Source organism: Macaca nemestrina, chromosome 8 (genome assembly GCF_043159975.1).
Source record: "Macaca nemestrina isolate mMacNem1 chromosome 8, mMacNem.hap1, whole genome shotgun sequence".
In the NCBI taxonomy this organism is placed as follows: domain Eukaryota; kingdom Metazoa; phylum Chordata; class Mammalia; order Primates; family Cercopithecidae; genus Macaca; species Macaca nemestrina.
The window spans coordinates 76,376,546-76,394,584 of NC_092132.1; the positions used below are offsets into that span (position 1 = coordinate 76,376,546).

An 18,039-nucleotide genomic window follows, 5' to 3' on the forward strand; every position below is an offset into this window, starting at 1 on the left:
TAACTTACAGGAATTGTTGAAAGAAAATACCAGTGAACATGAACACCTACGGGTAGCGTTTAAAAAGTGGAAGCACCGAGCAGGGGAATGAGGAACAGTGGTGATTTCTATTATCTAATTGCAGAGAAGTTAACAAAAAGTTTCCTAATCAAAATACATGTTTTGAAGTCATAAAAAATCAGCTCCTACTCTTAGAGGGGGAAAAAAAAAGTATAATTTTCTTCTCAAATCATGTTTTAAAATTGTGTTAAAGAATAAGCATTTATTCTGAAAACATTTGGCAAATAAATACAATTTCCTTTGCAGTTCAGGGGGCAGTCTTTATTGATAAATATTTTTTAAAATTTAAATATGACTTTTTTGCACATAAGCATTTGATAATTTTAAATGAAATGGACTAGGCCTCTATTAAATAGTGAGTTCCGTATCACATTGCATGTCCTTAGGAAGAGCCAAAAAGTGGGAAAAAGTTATGTCTACACATGCCAGCCTCAGCAACTTAATTATCTCACTTCAATTACAAGTTCAAACACTTATACAAGTTAAAATATAGACCATGTCTGCTTTGAAATGATACACAACTATTAAATTACATGCACTGAATCACTTTGGGATGAGTTAGAATACCTATTTACAAGAGCATAGCTGTTTTTTATTATGTGACAAATGTTTATGCAATCTGATGTCAACTGTTTATTCTTCAAACCTAGAAAAGAATGTGAAGCAAAATGTGCTACCTGCATATGTAGATTCCACGTTTCCTCACCAATGACACATATACCATACATCTTGAGTTGCTTTTCCGGTGGTGGTTAAAGGTTTGCACTGATCTCCCCATTTTTATTCATTTACTAAATATTTATTTGCTGGCACCTTCTTTTTCCAGGGATTTGAGTAGAGGGTGGGGACGGAGGCTGTGCTGTCCTGGAGCCGGCTCCCACAGGCTTGCAAAGCCAATTGTTCACATCTCTTCCCAACTCTAGCTATGTTCGGTGCCATCGCAGCTACCAGTGTCATCGATTGGTAACTTGAATCAGCTATGTTGGGAGTATTGACACTACAGAAATCAACTACTACAAATCAGGGCTTTTTAAAATAATCAGTTGTTAAACATGTATTAGCATCTCACTGGGTAGAGAGGTGAGTGAGAAAGGTTTCTCTCTTCTTCCGTCCTACGGCCAGGTGTTGCCTCTTTAACTTTGCAAAGAGTGTATTCAGAAACAGTGGTGAATTTGTGGCAATAGAGCAGGAAGAAACTACAGAGAGATTGAGTCTAAAGTTTTGCTCTCTGGGATTTGGGCAGAACTGGTATAAGGCCAGAATGTCTGTAAATCAGTATCAGAGCTGGATAAGATGGCAGGAACTGGGGATCAAATCAAGGTTTGGACTCCTCAAGGCCAGGATGAGGCTTAAGCCAGAGTGAATTCTCAAGTAGGAGACAACCATGGGGAAAGAGAAAGAACACCAGGTCTGAGCTATCCAAGATAAGGTGGCCTGAAAAGCGAAATACCTAAGCCTGTCTTAGGTCAATGCTCTCTGATCATTTTCATACCTAACATACTTTGGCTGCCAATTAACTAACTTCTATCCTTTTCCTGATAGCAAGGAGTGCTCTAGAGCAGTGGCTCTCAAATCTTACTATGTAAGTCTTGTTATTAATAAAATGCAGGTGGCAGGGTCTTGGCCCCAGAGCCTTTGATTTAGTGGGTCTGGAGTGGGGCCCAGGGAATTTATATTCCTAACAAGCTATTAGGTAATTATGATGCCCCTGGTTAAGGGATGACACTTTGAGAACCTCTGCTCTAGGATTGGATCAAACATCTCAGCTTCACTTATTTCAGAAGAGCAATTAACTTTGCACCACATGGCATGATAACAGTCTTTCATTTATGCATCAATGTCTGTAAAAACCCTCCCTGGCTACATGGGAGAATAAGGAATAGTTAACTGTTACACACTAAGAGGATCCTTCATCATCACCATTTGGTCTTTGTGGGAAGATGCTATTTTGGGATACATCTGCACAATTATTTGAACTTGACAGCCTCAGATAATTGCCTAGAACAAATAAACGTTTATGTGCTATGTGAAATACTTTATATACACACACAAAATACTTTATTGTAAGAGCAGTCATCACAAACTACATTCTTGTGCATGAGTATTGCTGTCATTGTCTAGAAAAAGGGAACCACATACACATTCAACAAATCAGCCATCGCTTTCTTCAGTTAGCCTCCCAGAGTTGCATTTTTTTTTAAGAGGCAAGCTCTTGCTCTGTCACCCAGGCTGGAAGGCAGTGCCATCAGACCATAGTAGCTTACTGAAGCCTTGAACTCCAGGACTCAAGCAGTACTCCTGTCTCAGCCTCCTGAGTGGCTAGGGCTTTTTTTTTTCCACTTTAGTAGAGACAGGGTCTCACTATCCAGAGCTATATTTCGATGCCAGCCATGGGAGCATAATAGCAATCAGCTGTAGTCATAGTCACTGCAACATAGATCATTTAAAAAGTATATTGATAACTAAAAAAATAATTAGTAAATAACTCATTTTATGACCTGGAAAGTGCAATTTAACATGATTATGCAAAAGGACAAACAGGCTAACCTCTGTTAATGTGCTCTTATACCTTTCCCCCACCTCACTCCTCACTGGATTCTAGCCAGTTCAGCTCAGTGGTCACAGAATTGGGTCTCAGACAAGTGAGGCCTCATTTGTAATAGGGAACTATCAATGTTGTTCAATTAAGTGGCTATCACTAGGGCCCCATTATCAAAATAGCAGCCTCATAGCCTATCATGCCACCATTAAAGCTGATTCTTTTGGAGCTTCACGATGTATTCATCTTAGAAGTAGTCTCCCCCTTTAGATGTGAATGAATGACTTCTGGGAACTCTCAGCTTGAAGTGGGATATTAGCTCAAAGGCAAACATAACCTGCCTCATAAAGCTAGCACTTCCTGTACAGACAAAGAGTCTTTATACTTCTATCAACTTGTGCCAAAGAATCACCCATTATTAACCACAATTATTTCTAAAAGTCAATACATTTTAAGTTTATTGCAAAAAAGAAAACAAGTTATATGTAATACTAAAAAAAGAAATCTGACATTTTTGCTGATTTTTTTAAACTCTGAATGTACGGGATATTATGAAAAATTCAGCAAGTAAACTAAACAAAAAAATGAGAGGGAACACTATTAACTAGAAATAAACAAGGCCAGAGAAGGATAATTGGGATTACAATAATCAACAATGACAACATCAGAGAACTTCCTCCTAAGTTAGATTGTATACAATATTGACACAGAATCTTTATAAATGTCTATGTAACAGATGCTGCTTAAGAAATATTTAGAGTCCGAACCTGGTGTGCTATTCTACACATATTTTGCTGCATTTACTATCAGCATAAAATACATGATAAAATATTTTACAGCCTCAGTTTTACTGGGATTCATTTTAATTTAGGGTAACTTGAGAAAATTAAAACAAGCAGCTATTTATGTTATGAACATGTTGTATAGAATTTCATGAATGAAATTTTAATTGATAACACATTTTTCATCCAATTCACATCATTTCATATGTTTCACAAATAGAAGTCAACTCATATTCTAATTTACTGAAATAAATATGTCTAGACACTGAAAGATTTTAAGGAAACATACAAAGATAAGTATGGCAGATACACAAACACTCTGAAATTGATTCTATTCTCTCAGATTTCAGTTATTTATAGGAGCTCATTTTCAGGCTGAAGAGTGGGATCTGGTAGCAGTCAGGGACTTGTCATTTTAAAATATAATTTCTACCACAAATAAAAGCCCTTTTTATCCATTTCAAAATTTGTTCTAGTGAATTCAAATCAACTTAGAGAGCCATGGGTATTGTTTCCACAATTCACATAACCTTATAAAACATGACTCCTTCAATGTGGTTCATGAATGGCCTCTCACTTGTGGTTCTGAGAGAAGTCATAATAATCAGAAGCAAAGAAGGTGTTTTGTTCCATCTCAAAGTTGAGGCTCACATGGCTAAACACCTTACTTCTCACTTTGGAGATTTTCTTTTTCTCCAGACAGCATATTGGTTCTTTCCATAAAATCTGGGAGCTCGGCGGGGCGCGGTGGCTCAAGCCTGTAATCCCAGCACTTTGGGAGGCCGAGACGGATGGATCACGAGGTCAGGAGATTGAGACCATCCTGGCTAACACGGTGAAACCCCGTCTCTACTAAAAAATACAAAAAACTAGCCGTGCGAGGTGGCAGGCGCCTGTAGTCCCAGCTACTCGGGAGGCTGAGGCAGGAGAATGGCGTGAACCCGGGAGGCGGAGCTTGCAGTGAGCTGAGATCCGGTCAGTGCACTCCAGCCTGGGCGATAGAGGGAGACTCCGTCTCAAAAAAAAAAAAAAAAAAAAAAAAAATCTGGGAGCTCTGTCTCTCCAGCTCTGTGTCCTTCCTTATCTGCACTTGGGGTTGGGTGGGGACCGGGGCTGAAGGTGGTATATGTGTAAATGGTCTACTCCAGATTGCTGAAGAGAGTTGCTCAACTTACAGAATTTTTGCAAACTGGCTCTTAAAGACAGCCATTTCAAAATTTGAATTATAAAAACATAAAAGTAAATGAATCATACACTAAAAAGTACACGAATTATATAGTATACATTATTTACTAAAAGTAAAATGAATTATATATTCATCATATAAAGTGAATTATATACTAAAGATAACAAACCCATAAAACATCACTTTCTACTTGGTTTTCTTCATTTTCCTATTGCCTATGCATTAAGTTCCAGGGTACCATTACAGCTTTTGAAGCTGAAGTAAGACTGTTTTCTCTAAGTTGGGTGACTATTGGTGATTTCTTTCTTACACAGCATTTATTCCTTTCTTCCGATTTTTCAGGGGTGTCGTCTTTACCTTCCATCACATAATATATTTAAGACAACTTTTCTTAGCTTTAAATGAGTTGATAAGAGGAACAAGAAGAAAGCCAAGGACTCCATTTTCAGGATTAAAAGTAGTTTTTGTCTTTCTCTTCCAAACGCTAGCAGTAGAAGCATTTGAGTTCTGCAGAGATTACTGAAGTGGTTCAAGTGTGGGCAGTCAAGACTCTCAGTCCACCATACTCAACCCCAACTCAACCCCAACTCAACCTCAACTCTCAGTATGGCAGAGAGGTGGAGAACTCAGAGCTATAAGTTTCGGGAATTCTCAAAACCTCAGACCAAATGCACCTCTGTTTTACCACCTGTTAAAGTATATCCTCGTCTGCCTCACTGCACATAAGTATACAACACTGCAGATTGTGTTTAACTTCATTTGCAAATAAATTTAATGCATTTTGTATCCAACATTTCTACTAGGAAATAGTATTAGTCTATCCCCAAACTAAAAGTCATTGCAAAAATGTATTTCACTCAAGAAAAATAATGATAATTCTTCAAACACCTTTAGATGTCATTCAACAATCACACCCAATGGGTAAAATTTAGAGTTCAACATTTAGCTTGCATTTCTTCCTAACCAAACATCTCAAGTTCAAAACATAAAGCAGATTGTTTTGCGCATTTGTTATCATTACCACATCAATGGTCACCTACACTTCCTGAGCTCCAAATAGAGCTCTCAGAGAAGCATTGTATATTTGTCAATATCCTGGAGTTTCAAAACTCCCAAGTGTTGCCACCATTTGACCTGAAATTTCCTCTCTTCTCAGATTCCTGCTTCTAAACACAAAACAAACAAACTTTTACTTAATTCAGCTCATGTGTGAACTTTTAGGGTCATTTGTTTCACATCCAGAAAGACTTTAAGTCTCTGCTAAATTTTGATTTACCTAAGGCCGGTAGCCTGAATTCAACTTTAGCAATCCCAGGGCTCAGTAGATTTGCCCTGTAGATTCTGTAATTGGATATTTATGTTCCATGCATTTCTTCTTTCAGAGCATAACAGAAGTATAGGGATAACACCTTAGTTGAATGTTGTCCCTAAAATAGCTTCTCATTTGTAGCACTCATAGGAACCTGAAATTATTCACATTCAGCTGACATTTCCATTAGGTGGGATGCTGCCTGCTAATTCACATTTGCCTGGGATTGGTCCTCAGAGTTCAGATTTAATTTTGATAACATAAACTCTATCCTTTAATAAATAATAAGCAGTAAAAATTAAAACTATTGTTATTGGGCATTTTGAATGAGAAAAAATCAGTATGATATATTAGGTTCAAGAGTTCCTCAATATCTTAACCTATATTGCCTTTGGAAAGAAGCAATCCTTAGATAAAAAATAAAATACTTTAAAATTTCTCTCCTTTTCATTAGCGCATAAGACTGGATGGGTATTGTCACTCTTGCCACTGACTCAGTGACATGTCAGAAACAATGAAGTCTTAAATATATTGCTCAAAATTTCAGCTGCCTATATATAGCATAAAATTAATTGCATTTAGAAAATAAAGTTCTGTTCCCATAGCAATTTTCAAGTAGATCTTAAATGTTCTCTACACAGAAAGATTAGTATGTGAGGTAATAGATACTATAATTAGTTTGATTTAATCATTTCACAGTGTATAAAAGTATCAAAGCAACATGTATGTCGTAAATATATAGACTTAAAAATTTTTCAATTATACCTTAATAAAGCTGAAAAAATAAATCAACTTAAAATTTTAAAATTAAAAAAAAGTCAAAGTTTTGCCTACTATCACATTTGAATAACCTGTGCATTACTTTATTTAGGTAAGTGATCAACATTTTATTCATTCAACAAATATAAACAGAAGCCAACATGTGACAGATATTGTGAAATATATCAAGTAGGATCAGAAGCTACAAAGGAAACTTGTATTCTTTGCACCTGTTTATCTCAAATAGAGCTCTCTAATTTAATTCCATTTCATTAGAACACTACATAAGATCTTCTGAAACTGTGGGTAGTAAACTTCAAGTATAAATTAACTAAAACTTTGACAATATGGATAAATCCCTTTTATTCATGTTTCTTAGGAAAATGACATTTAAAATGGCTTTTAAAATCATCTGAAAGTAGAATTCTGCAAAAAAGAGGAAGACAGTTGAGAGATTTGAGATGAGGAACCATAGTTTTCTGGGCAGTCTAGATAGAGCAAACCACCCTAAGTCTGAGTTTTTGGTTATCTAGCCATCACCATGACTCATCGGGGCACTCCTAGCGGGGTCTCAAAGTCTTCACTCCCTGATTTGGCATAACACTATATGGGCTTCCTTCAGAACTGATAGAACTACATTGGCTTCTTAGAGACTGTGTGCTTTGTCCCACCTACCTGACTTTTACGTAGAGGCTGTTAAAAAACCTTCAATAACTGGCTAAGATTATTAGTCTCTAAGACCCTTCTAAGAATCCTCATGCCCAGTTCTTTCTTTTTTTTTTTTTTCTTTTTTTTTCAGATGGAGTCTTGCTCTGTCGCCCAGGCTGGAGTGCAGTGGCACAATCTCAGCTCGCTGCAACCTCTGCCTCTTGGATTCAAGTGATTCTCCTGCCTCAGTCACCTGAGTAGCTGGGACTACAGGCATGCGGCACCACGCCCAGCTAATTTTTGCATTTTAATAGAGTCAGGGTCTCACCATGTTGGCCAGGCTGGTTTCGAACTCCTGGCCTCAGATGATCTGCCTGCCTCTACCTTCCAAAGTGCTGGGATTACAGGCGTGAGCCACCACACACGGCCTCATGCTCAATTTTTTCTTAAATTAATCCAAGAAAAACATCTTGATCCAGAGTAGACATCCCAGAGTGTCATTAAAAATTAGTGTCATCAGATGATAAAAATAAGCAATTTAAGAAGTATTACTTTGCAGTCCCATATTTTATAAATACCAGAAGTTGATATAGTGTCTACAAATGAATTACACCTGCGATAAAGGGCCAGGTGTGATGTGATAACACAGAGTAAACTCAAATTTTTCTATTGAAGAATCTGTGATTTTAAAAAGGGCAAACATTTCAATACAAATTCCTATAAAAAATACTAACAAAGAATCCTTTATAGTTAAGTGTGGAGACATTTGGAAGAGAAAACAGGAGTACTGCAGCAATCTAAAAAACCTGATGATACACTTCAGAGATTACACAATATTTTCCAATTCAAAATAGCCTATTTTGTTGAGGTATTTATTGGGACAAGTTTCAATAGCCCTGTCTTCAGAAACACTAAAATTATAAGCATTATATTCCAATTATAAAAATATTACGGTGTTACTAATACTTTATTAGTAACATAGGTCCACTAATACCCTTGAAACTGCCTGGAATTTATAAAAAAAAATACTTGATTAATCCATGGACTCAAACATTCAGAGTTTCATGATTTAAATCATAGGTATTATCATGTTTCCGGTAAAATAAAACACCCATACTCACTCTGTTGGTTGATGTATATCTGTGATTGTTTCACACCTCATTTGACAGAAATATTATGAGGTCTGAGTTGGTATTTGTGGAAAACTCTGTATATTTTTCTCATGGCAAAGAGCCAACAATAATTTTACTTGTCTACCACATTTTATGTAGTGGTGTCTTTGAAAAACACTTAACAAAATAACCTCAATGGAAGTCTAATCTTAGATGACTAACAATGAACAGATACTGTGAACAAAATGTGAGAGAGGTAGAAAGACTAAAAATACTAAGATAATTTAATATGGGGTAAGAATTAGGGACGAAGTCGAGATTATGAGGAATTGTAAAAATAGTAAAATTCTGTAGAAATGACAGGTTTGATGTCAGGGGCAGAAAAGGACCAGGAAAACAAAAGTAATTGAATTTTAACAAAATTCTGGCCAAATGTCATCAGCAAAATATAGCATATTAATAAAATGGGAAAATGCAAGGCAAAGGTGGCAGGAAAACAGATGGGTCAACTTTGGAAAGAAAGGATCTTACAATGAAGACATTTCGTGCCTTCACAAGGCAACTTGTATAGGAGTTCCAAAAGGACAGTATCCAAATATCCATCTCAGGTGGAGTGAATTCTTGTTGGGTCTTCAGAGAAGGATCTTGTCTAGAGTTCCTGACATAGACAGACCTCATGAGATACTCTTCATGAAACTCCTTTGATTTTCGTGTCTCCAAGCTTGACTGACTTACTCAAAGCATTTATTCTCTTTCTTCACTGAGTCTATTTTCATTTGCTTCGTCCTTCTATCTGAGAGAGCTGGCCTTCTCCAGATTATATGCCGTGAACATCAATCTAAGAAAGTGGCTTTTATGAGGTTTGGTACTTAAGAATTTCATAGTTAGTCCTATGATAGAATTTTATAAACACATTGAAAGAATAATTTTGATTTTAAATAGATACATGAAGTGATTTATCCACTGTCCATTTGGCTTAAAGGAATTCAAGTTTTCTGAAGTGAGGATTTGGTCGTTTGGACTGTAGTTGACCCTTCTAAATGCACTTCCTTTATAGCTAACCCAACATAATGAGGTCACATAATCTCTCCAGATCTAATAAAAAGTAATTTCTTATTTTTTACTTTCAAGTCAGACTAAAACATGTTACAGAAATTTTCTCTGAAGGGTTTCCTTACAATTGAAAGATTGACTAATTAGATACCCTCTACTTTATATTAACTATACATACACTTTCCTGAAAAAGAAATGATCACTCATTAAAATCCTGGTTATTCTTCCTCATTGTTCTCTACCTCTCTGGTTCCTTAATCTTAGGTCCTTTTTCTGCCTTCCCTGTAGATGGAATTTTAAAAGGATGCATTCTCAGCCTTTGCAGTTAACTTCGCTGTGGGAAATCTCAATTTTGGCCATGGCTTTATCTAATACTTATTTGCTCATGACTCTAATATTTACATCCAGCCAAGTTATCCCATCAGAACACCAGAGCCACATATCCAACTGCTAACTAGACAGCTTCATGTGGATATCTTACTGGCATGTCAAACTTGAAATGCTCTGAAATGAATTCCCTATCTTCTCCAAACCTATTTCTGTATTCCTGTCTCAAAGAATGTCTAATCAGGCATCATAATCTCACATTTGAGAATTATGATTGCCACTAGTGAGTATCCTGCTTCCCATCTTGAACTGTTTTGACTGTAATTCATATTCCATGTGGCTTCTCTTCATTTACTCAGGAAATACTAAAAGAACACCAGCTATGTGCTGGGCAATATTTTAGTCATTGTGGATGCCTCCTTGAGTAATAACAACAAAAAGCCCCTTCTCTGATGAAATGTGTATTTTAAGATGGTAGAAAATAAAATACATAAGGAATATGTCACATTCTGATAAATCCTGTGAAAAATAATAAAGAGAGTGTAGTAGTTTGTACCACAGACTATTTGGCTTAAACAATGGAAAGTTATTTTCTCACAGTTCTGGACCCTCTAAGATCAGGATGCCAGCAAGGCTAGTTCTTGCTAAGGCCTTTCTCCTTGGCCTGCAGACAACTGCCTTCTTGCTGCATTCCCACAGGCCCTTTTTCTGCACACATCCCCTTCCTGGTGTCTCTCTTCTGAAAAGGACACAAGTCCTAATCGATTAGAGGGTCACTCCTATGACCTCATTTAAATTTAATTGCTTCTTTAAATAAAGGTTCTGTCCCCAAATGAAGTCAAATCAAAATGTAAATTTTAGGGGGATGCACTTCAGTCTGCAATAGAAGGATACATAGCAGGTGAGTCTGCTTCTCAAAATCCTTTAATTACTCCTCATTGCCTTCCAGAAAAAATTAAATCTTCTTTCCTTGGCATACAACATGAGAAGACCTATTCAGCTTCTTCCCTGGGTGGCACAGCTTGAGCTATATTAAATAAATTCTGTCAACGTGCTGTTTTCAATGCCTGAAATCTCTTCTTGCTCTTACCTTTCTAGAAAAGTATTTCCATACTCCATATCTAAGAGGAATCCTCTGTAAAAGCTCTTTCTTCTAGGCAGTATTAGATGTTCAAATGTCCAATAGCTCTTGTTATATACCCTTATTATAATACTAAGGAATTCATATTTATATGCTCACTTAAATGTCTATCTCTCCACTAAACTTTCATTTATCTGAAGGTAGGAATGATGCTACTTTTTATTCATAGCAATTAGTATGTTAGTGCAGACAATTAATATTCAATTTAATTATTAAATCATATTAAGATCAGTCGTAAGATACTACAATCATATGACTTAATTAAGCATTACAGACTTGTAATAGAAATCCCAACCTATGTTTAAAAAGTTGATTCTTTTAAAATTACATAGCAATCTTGTTCCTTAAACTTACAGTACCATATCATCAATGGTTCTCATAATCCTCATTTGTATAGCATGCTCCCAGTTTACTTATAGAGACAGCATACTCATAAAATTGAAATTGTCATCTAATTATCATGTCATTATTTAAAAATTCAAAATAGTCTTTTATATAAGAATGTACTGGCATCTATATTTCCCCATTCAAAGATAAATTATATTTTTAAAAGTATTTTAGAAATTATATTTCTGTTATAAAAGAGAGACTGCCTTTTATAAACTCATAAGCTAAACACGTATTTTAAGAGTTAGAAGTAGAGTAGCATAATTAATAATCTTAACATGGGACTAAGTCTTAGAAAGGTTACAACATTTTTAGGGTTAGCAAATGGTGATCAAAGAGAAGGCAGGAATGGATACAGTTGGATGGCATAATTTCAACCAACAGATTCAATGAGTCCAGTCTACTATAAGATCTCTTATAAACGTAGTAAAGCAGACATTCACAAGCTACAACCTGCAAGCCAAATCTAGTTCATTACCTGTTTTTATACATAAAGTTTTATTAGAACATACCGTGCTCATTTGTTTATTATTGTAAACTGTTTCTGCAGTGCAATGGCAGAGTTGAGTAGTTGCAATAAAGGTCATATTACCTGAAAAAGCAAACATATTTACTATCTGGCCCTTTACAGGAAATGTTTGCTGAGCCCTGGAGTAGAGAATAGTCACTCCAAATGTTTTATAAAGACTGAGACCAATTAGCCAAGTTTCTAACATTACTAAGCAGAAAAGAAGTTTATTAACAGCTACTGAGTAGCTTACAGACCCATCAGGAGGGTTAGAGAACTGATATGAGCTACTCACACCAGGAACAATGTGTAAAGTTAGGTTATGGAACTGGCCCAGTGAGAATACCACTGCTAAACATTAAATTCTGTGGCTTGTACCTCCAATACCATTAACACTGGTTGCTGGACCCCACCCTTAACATCACTCCTTCTGTCCCAGGATTCAGTCCATCTATGGCTACTGCTGTTGTCAGTGAGTCTCTGAGGCAGGACTGAGGAAATTTAGTTCATTTGCTTGTACATCAGCTGCAGAGACTCCCTGAGCAATAGTATCTAGCACTTTCCACTCCTGCCTTCCATGAAGATTATAAGATGGGGCATTCCACGAAGAGGGAATTCAAATATTAGATGTCCTAAACTGACAACTTTAACTATAATACTCACTTGAAACCAACTGGAAATACTATAGCATTGAGTCCATTAGTAAACATTTATCATTGAATGGTGTTACATAAAACAAATTAGAATTATTTTAAAAATCAGTAATGACTCAAAAGATTTAGAAGAGCCAGACAGGTAAAATAGCGTAATGAGATAGAATAGGTTAAAAATTAAAATTGAGAGTGCTGGTGACACTGGCAAACAGGAGACCATAAGACCAGATTAAGGACAACTAGTGGCAATTGTTTTTTTAAAACGTATATAAATGTAAAGGCTACACGTGCAATTTTTGCTACATGGATGTATTTTGCAAAGCTTTTAGTGGTATCCATCACCCAAATAATGTATGTTGTATCCGTTAAGTAATTTCTCATCATCCACCCCACTTCCACCCTCCCACCCTTCTGAGTCTCCAATATATATCAGTTCATACTCAATGTCCACATGTACACATTATGTAGCTCCCACTTATGAGTGAGAACATGCAGTATTTGTCTGTCTCTTTCTGAGTTGTTTCACTTAAAAGCCTCCAGTTACATCCATGTTGCTGCAAGACATGATTTCATCCCTTTTTATGGTTGAATAATATTCCACTTTTTTGTATATAAACCACATTTTCTTTATCCAATCATCTGTCAAAGGACAATTAGATTGATTCTATATCTTTGCCATTGTGAATAGAGTTGTGACAAATATACAGGTGCAGGTATCTTTTTTATATGCTGATTTCTTTTCTTTCATGTATACACTCAGTAGTGGGATTGTTGGATCAACTGGTAGCTCTATTTTTAGTTATTTGAGTAATCTCCATAATGTTTTCCATAGAGGCTGTACTAATTTAAACCCCCACCAACAATGTGAAAGCATTCTTTTTTCTCCACATCCTCACCAATATCCGTTATTTTTTCATATTTTTAATAATAGCCATTCTGACTGGTGTAAGATGATATCTCATTGTGATTTTAACTTGCATCTCTCTGATGATTAGTGATAATAAGCACTTTTTATATGCTTATTGGCCATTTGTATTTCTTCTTTTGAAAAAATGTTTATTCATCTATCTATGTTCTTTGCCCACTTTTTAATGAGATTGTTTGTTGTTGAGTTTTTTGAGTTCCTTGTATCTGAATATCAGTCTTTTGTCAGATTCAAAATTTGTAAGTATTTTATCCCATTCTGTAGGTTGCCTGTTCACTCTGTTGGTTATTTCTTTTCATGTACAGAAGCTTTTTGGCTTAATTAATTCCCATTTGTCTATTTTTTTTTATTTCACTTGTGCTTTTGAGGTCTTAGTCATAAATTCCTTGCTTAGAACAATGTCTGGAAGAGTTTCCCCTAGGTTTTCTTCTAGTATTGTTGTAATTTCAGGTGTTACATTTAAGTAATCGATCTTGAGTTGATTTTTGTGTATGGTGAGAGATAGGGGTCCAGTTTTTATTCCTTGCATGTGGCAATTCAGTTTTCCCAGCACCATTTATTGAAAAGGGTGATCTTTCCCCAGTGTATAAATTATTTTGTACAATATTGCTATGTAATTTCTTCTGAGAGAATCAAGTCTTTGAAACACAGCATTCGAAGTGTAAGTCTGTAATGTGTAATAACTAAATCACATAATTTGTGGAGGCTTATGAATTTGAATTTTTCTTAATATGTCTACACTAATACACTATTAAATAGAAGGATTATAAACATCAGCCAACATGACTTATTGTGATTGTTTGCATTCATTCATTTATGCCCCTGAACTAGGAAGACCTACACTGAATGGACCCCTATGGACCTGGATTCTCTCAGGAAGAAATAAAAATATAACTAGAATGTAGACTTATTGAAAATCTATTAAGTTGGCTATGAGTTTGCATACTGTATTCTCTAGCCATAAAATTGAAACCAAAATTATAAAAATTAAAAGATCAATATAATGCAGATATTTCCATTATCTAATATTTGACATTCTCAAGTGCAGCTCTTCTGTGTTTCCTTGTCTATGAAGCCAATGGATAAGAAGCTAATAAATCCTTGCTATATCCTATGGTCTCTATCTGATGATAATATACAGATAATTCAACTATGAACTTAAAAGCAGGTTAATAATAAACAAATGCCTCAATTCCATAACATAAATTTACTAAGTAGTTTGAGAAAAATCACAACCATCTGAAATCCAACATAAACAATAAAATCAATGGTAGAAGAAACACGCAAAACTAAAAAAATCAACTGAAAAGTTAGAGGGCTCATACCTATCACAGCCACCATGAATAAGGTTAGGTGAAGTTTACGTAGATTTAAAATGTTCCAGAATTCATTTAAAATAAATTTTGGCAACACCTAACTCCACATGCAGTTTTTAAAAAATAAATTTGTCTTTTCCAGACTTTTTTCTGAAATTCATCTAAATTTATAAAGAGTTATTTTTATTCTGCAGTAAGGTTCTATTTGGAGCTTTGGTCTTTTGTTTTGGTTTGGTTCACAAATTATTGGAGAAAAATGTGATATAAAATATGGAAAATATTCTAGGTTGGAATGATAGCAATAAAACAGAAAAAAATATGAAAAATCATTATACCATGTTAGTTAATGGAATCTTCAAGATAAACCTTGGTCCATTAATAATAAAGTGTATTTATTCTTATATTTTGGAAACTAACATTTAAAGCTTATGTTTACCTGAGTAGCATAGGAGATATTAGAACTTTTTCTTCATTGCTTTCAAAACCAAACAGAAATCTTGTCTTGGGAACTTGTAGCCTTAACTATCTGGCATTAGGTATAGTCTACCTAATGAACATCTCTCACTGTTATAACCATTCCCAAGCCAAGTATACTTGAAAGTGTACACTGAGACCTGAGACCTGAATGAGATGTCATGTTTAGGATCTTAAAGGGCCCATGGCATGAGGCTTAAATGTCTCACCCTATTCCTCTATAATAGCACATGTAGAATGCTTTGACAGCTCCACAGAGAAGCAATTATGTACCAAGTTCTCTGCTGATTATTGACCAACAAAGTATCTTCTTGTTGTGTATCTCTCATCTCTCTGTTTTCTTCCTATTGATCCCGTACATTTTTTAGTTATTACCTTTTATTACACTCGACATGTTTTGATTCTTATAATTAAGACAGTTTCAAAGTATTCACAACATTTAAAAGGAGATTACAGCTTTATAAATAAAGCTCCAGCTTTATTTATAATGATATAAAATTAGAAATAAAAGAAATCTGTCAGTAGGGGACATTTACTAGGTGAATTAGAGAACACCAATACAGTAATATACTAAGTAGTTACCTCAGTGATATAACTTTAGATGTGTGGACTTAAAAGGTGTACCTAATATATTACATTAAAAAAACTTGCACATCAATGTGTTTTGCATGCCTCTTCCCTTTTTTAAAAGATATATACATTTGCGTGTGTATGTTTGCATAAAGCACAGAGAAAAAATATTAGAATTAAAGAGGACAAAGAGACTTTTACTTCAGAGCCCACATAAATTTTAAAGGGTTATGAGTGATTTATACTTTTTATTATGTTTGTTTTTCTCTATTTTTCAAGTCAAACATCCATTAATTAAATGGTTGTATGCAAATAACTTTGCCAACCACTGTAAAACTCAGCATCTACTGGGGAGTTTTAAATCTCTGCCTCAGGACCCCTTTGACCCAAATCAAAAGAAAATATGTTTCCTGTTCAGTTTTCATTTCAATATATGAGGCCTTGTGATTAAAAATAACAAACCTCCTATAAAACCATTGACTTACCCTGCCATCCCACATCACTAGATGATGTTTTATTCATTCTTGTTCAGATCTATGGTTTTTTAAAAAATTTGAATGCATTTTTTCTCTTCAATTTCTTTGGATTTTTAAAACTATTTTTCTACATAAAAGTAAGAGTAGTAAATTGACGTGTTCTTCTACCTTAAGGATACCACACTGTTATGAGAGAGTATGGAAGGAGTGACCTCAAATGTTCTTCCAGTGATCACATATTAGTAAGAGAATATGCTCTTTACATTTTACTTTGCTAGTAATGTTAACAGGTTAATGTTATATAACATGTATTGGTTACGTACTTTCAAGGATAATACTTTTGAATACTGCATTGCCCTAGAAAAGAAAATGTTTCAGAAAATTGACTCTTCTTTCATTCATTCTCAAATCTATTTTTTTGAGGACCTATTGTGTTTTTAGCATCCACATTATGTATTGCAGACCACCTCTTTTGCATAGTAGTGGCACAAAATCATCTGTCATACTAAGAATTTCAGCAATTGGGGTGAAAAATGTGGTAACTTTAGTTAATATTAAATATCCATTTTGTTACTACCTGGTCCTGTTGTAACCCTATTTTTGGGCAATACTAATTGTGTTGCCCAAAGTGTGTAAGTGTGTGGCTGTGGGACAATACTTCCTATAGGTAATATTCAATGGCTATAAAATGGGGATAATAATATGATGTGATATTTAATAAGCAGACTCAACCAACAGAGTGCTGTTGGCCCTCCTTATCTGTGGGCTTCACCTCTGTGAATTTAACCAATCTTGGGAGGAAAATATTGGGTAAAAAGTGGGTGGTTATGTCTGCACTAAACTTGCACAGAATTTTTTTTCTCGTCATTATTCCCTAAACATTACAATATAGCAACTATTTACATAGCATTTACATTGTGTTAAGTACTATAAGAAACCTAGAGAGGATTTAAAGTATAAGGGAGGATGTGTGTAGGTTATATGCAAATACTACATCATTTTATATATGGAACCTGAGCATCCATGAATGTTGGTATCTGCAGGGCTCCTGGAACCAACCCCCTGTGGATACTGATGGATGCCTGTAGGTGAGGTGTTGGTGAGGATGTGGAGAAATTGGAACTCTCACACACTGCCAGTGAGAATGTAAAATGGTACAGCCACTGTGATGTATATAATTTTCATTTTATGTAACAATTTTGAGCATCTGTGGATTTCAGGATCTAAGGGAGTCCTGGAACCAATGCCCTGCAGATAATGAAAGTGACTATATAGTTGTTACGTTAGTTGTAATTTAGTTTAGTTTTAATCATCTAGACCTGGCTACAATGACCACTCCTAACACAATGAGAATAATTTATATTGCATAAGAGTGATTTGTGCAAGACTAAATGTCTAACGGCCTTCTCCTCTCTACTGAAATACATACCTCAAACCAATTTCAGAAAATTTTATAAAAATATTTGTTAGGGCAATGCCAATTACTTTGAGAACCACTTTCTTCTTTTCAATTAGAAATAATAGTAACTCCTGATGACAAGAACAGCTACAAATGATATATACCACAGAGGACACTGCAATTCATAACAGTGTTTCTTTTCTAATGAATGGCCTCATTGAAGAAAGTGAAGTAAATCATGGAAAGTAAAACTGTCTCTTTAAAAGGTGATCAATTAGCTCTCCCACAAATCACTCCTTGACTGTAATTTATAATGCTGTTTAAATCATTGGTGTTGTTTATCTTCACTCTCTTCTGGCTCTTTTACCATTTATTTCTGGTTCTCTCACTTTGGGCACAGGCTAATCCATACTTC

General features: G+C 35.2%; 1 long non-coding RNA gene across 1 annotated transcript in view; it reads left to right on the forward strand.

Moving 5' to 3' along the window:
* The window catches only part of LOC105483615 (uncharacterized), a 185,226-nt gene extending 178,572 nt beyond the window's left edge, over window positions 1-6,654 (forward strand). The window contains exon 5 of the long non-coding RNA XR_988435.2: window positions 4,910-6,654. This is a non-coding gene — a long non-coding RNA (uncharacterized lncRNA). The remainder of the gene's footprint in view (window positions 1-4,909) is intronic.
* Window positions 6,655-18,039: the final 11,385 nt, after the last annotated feature.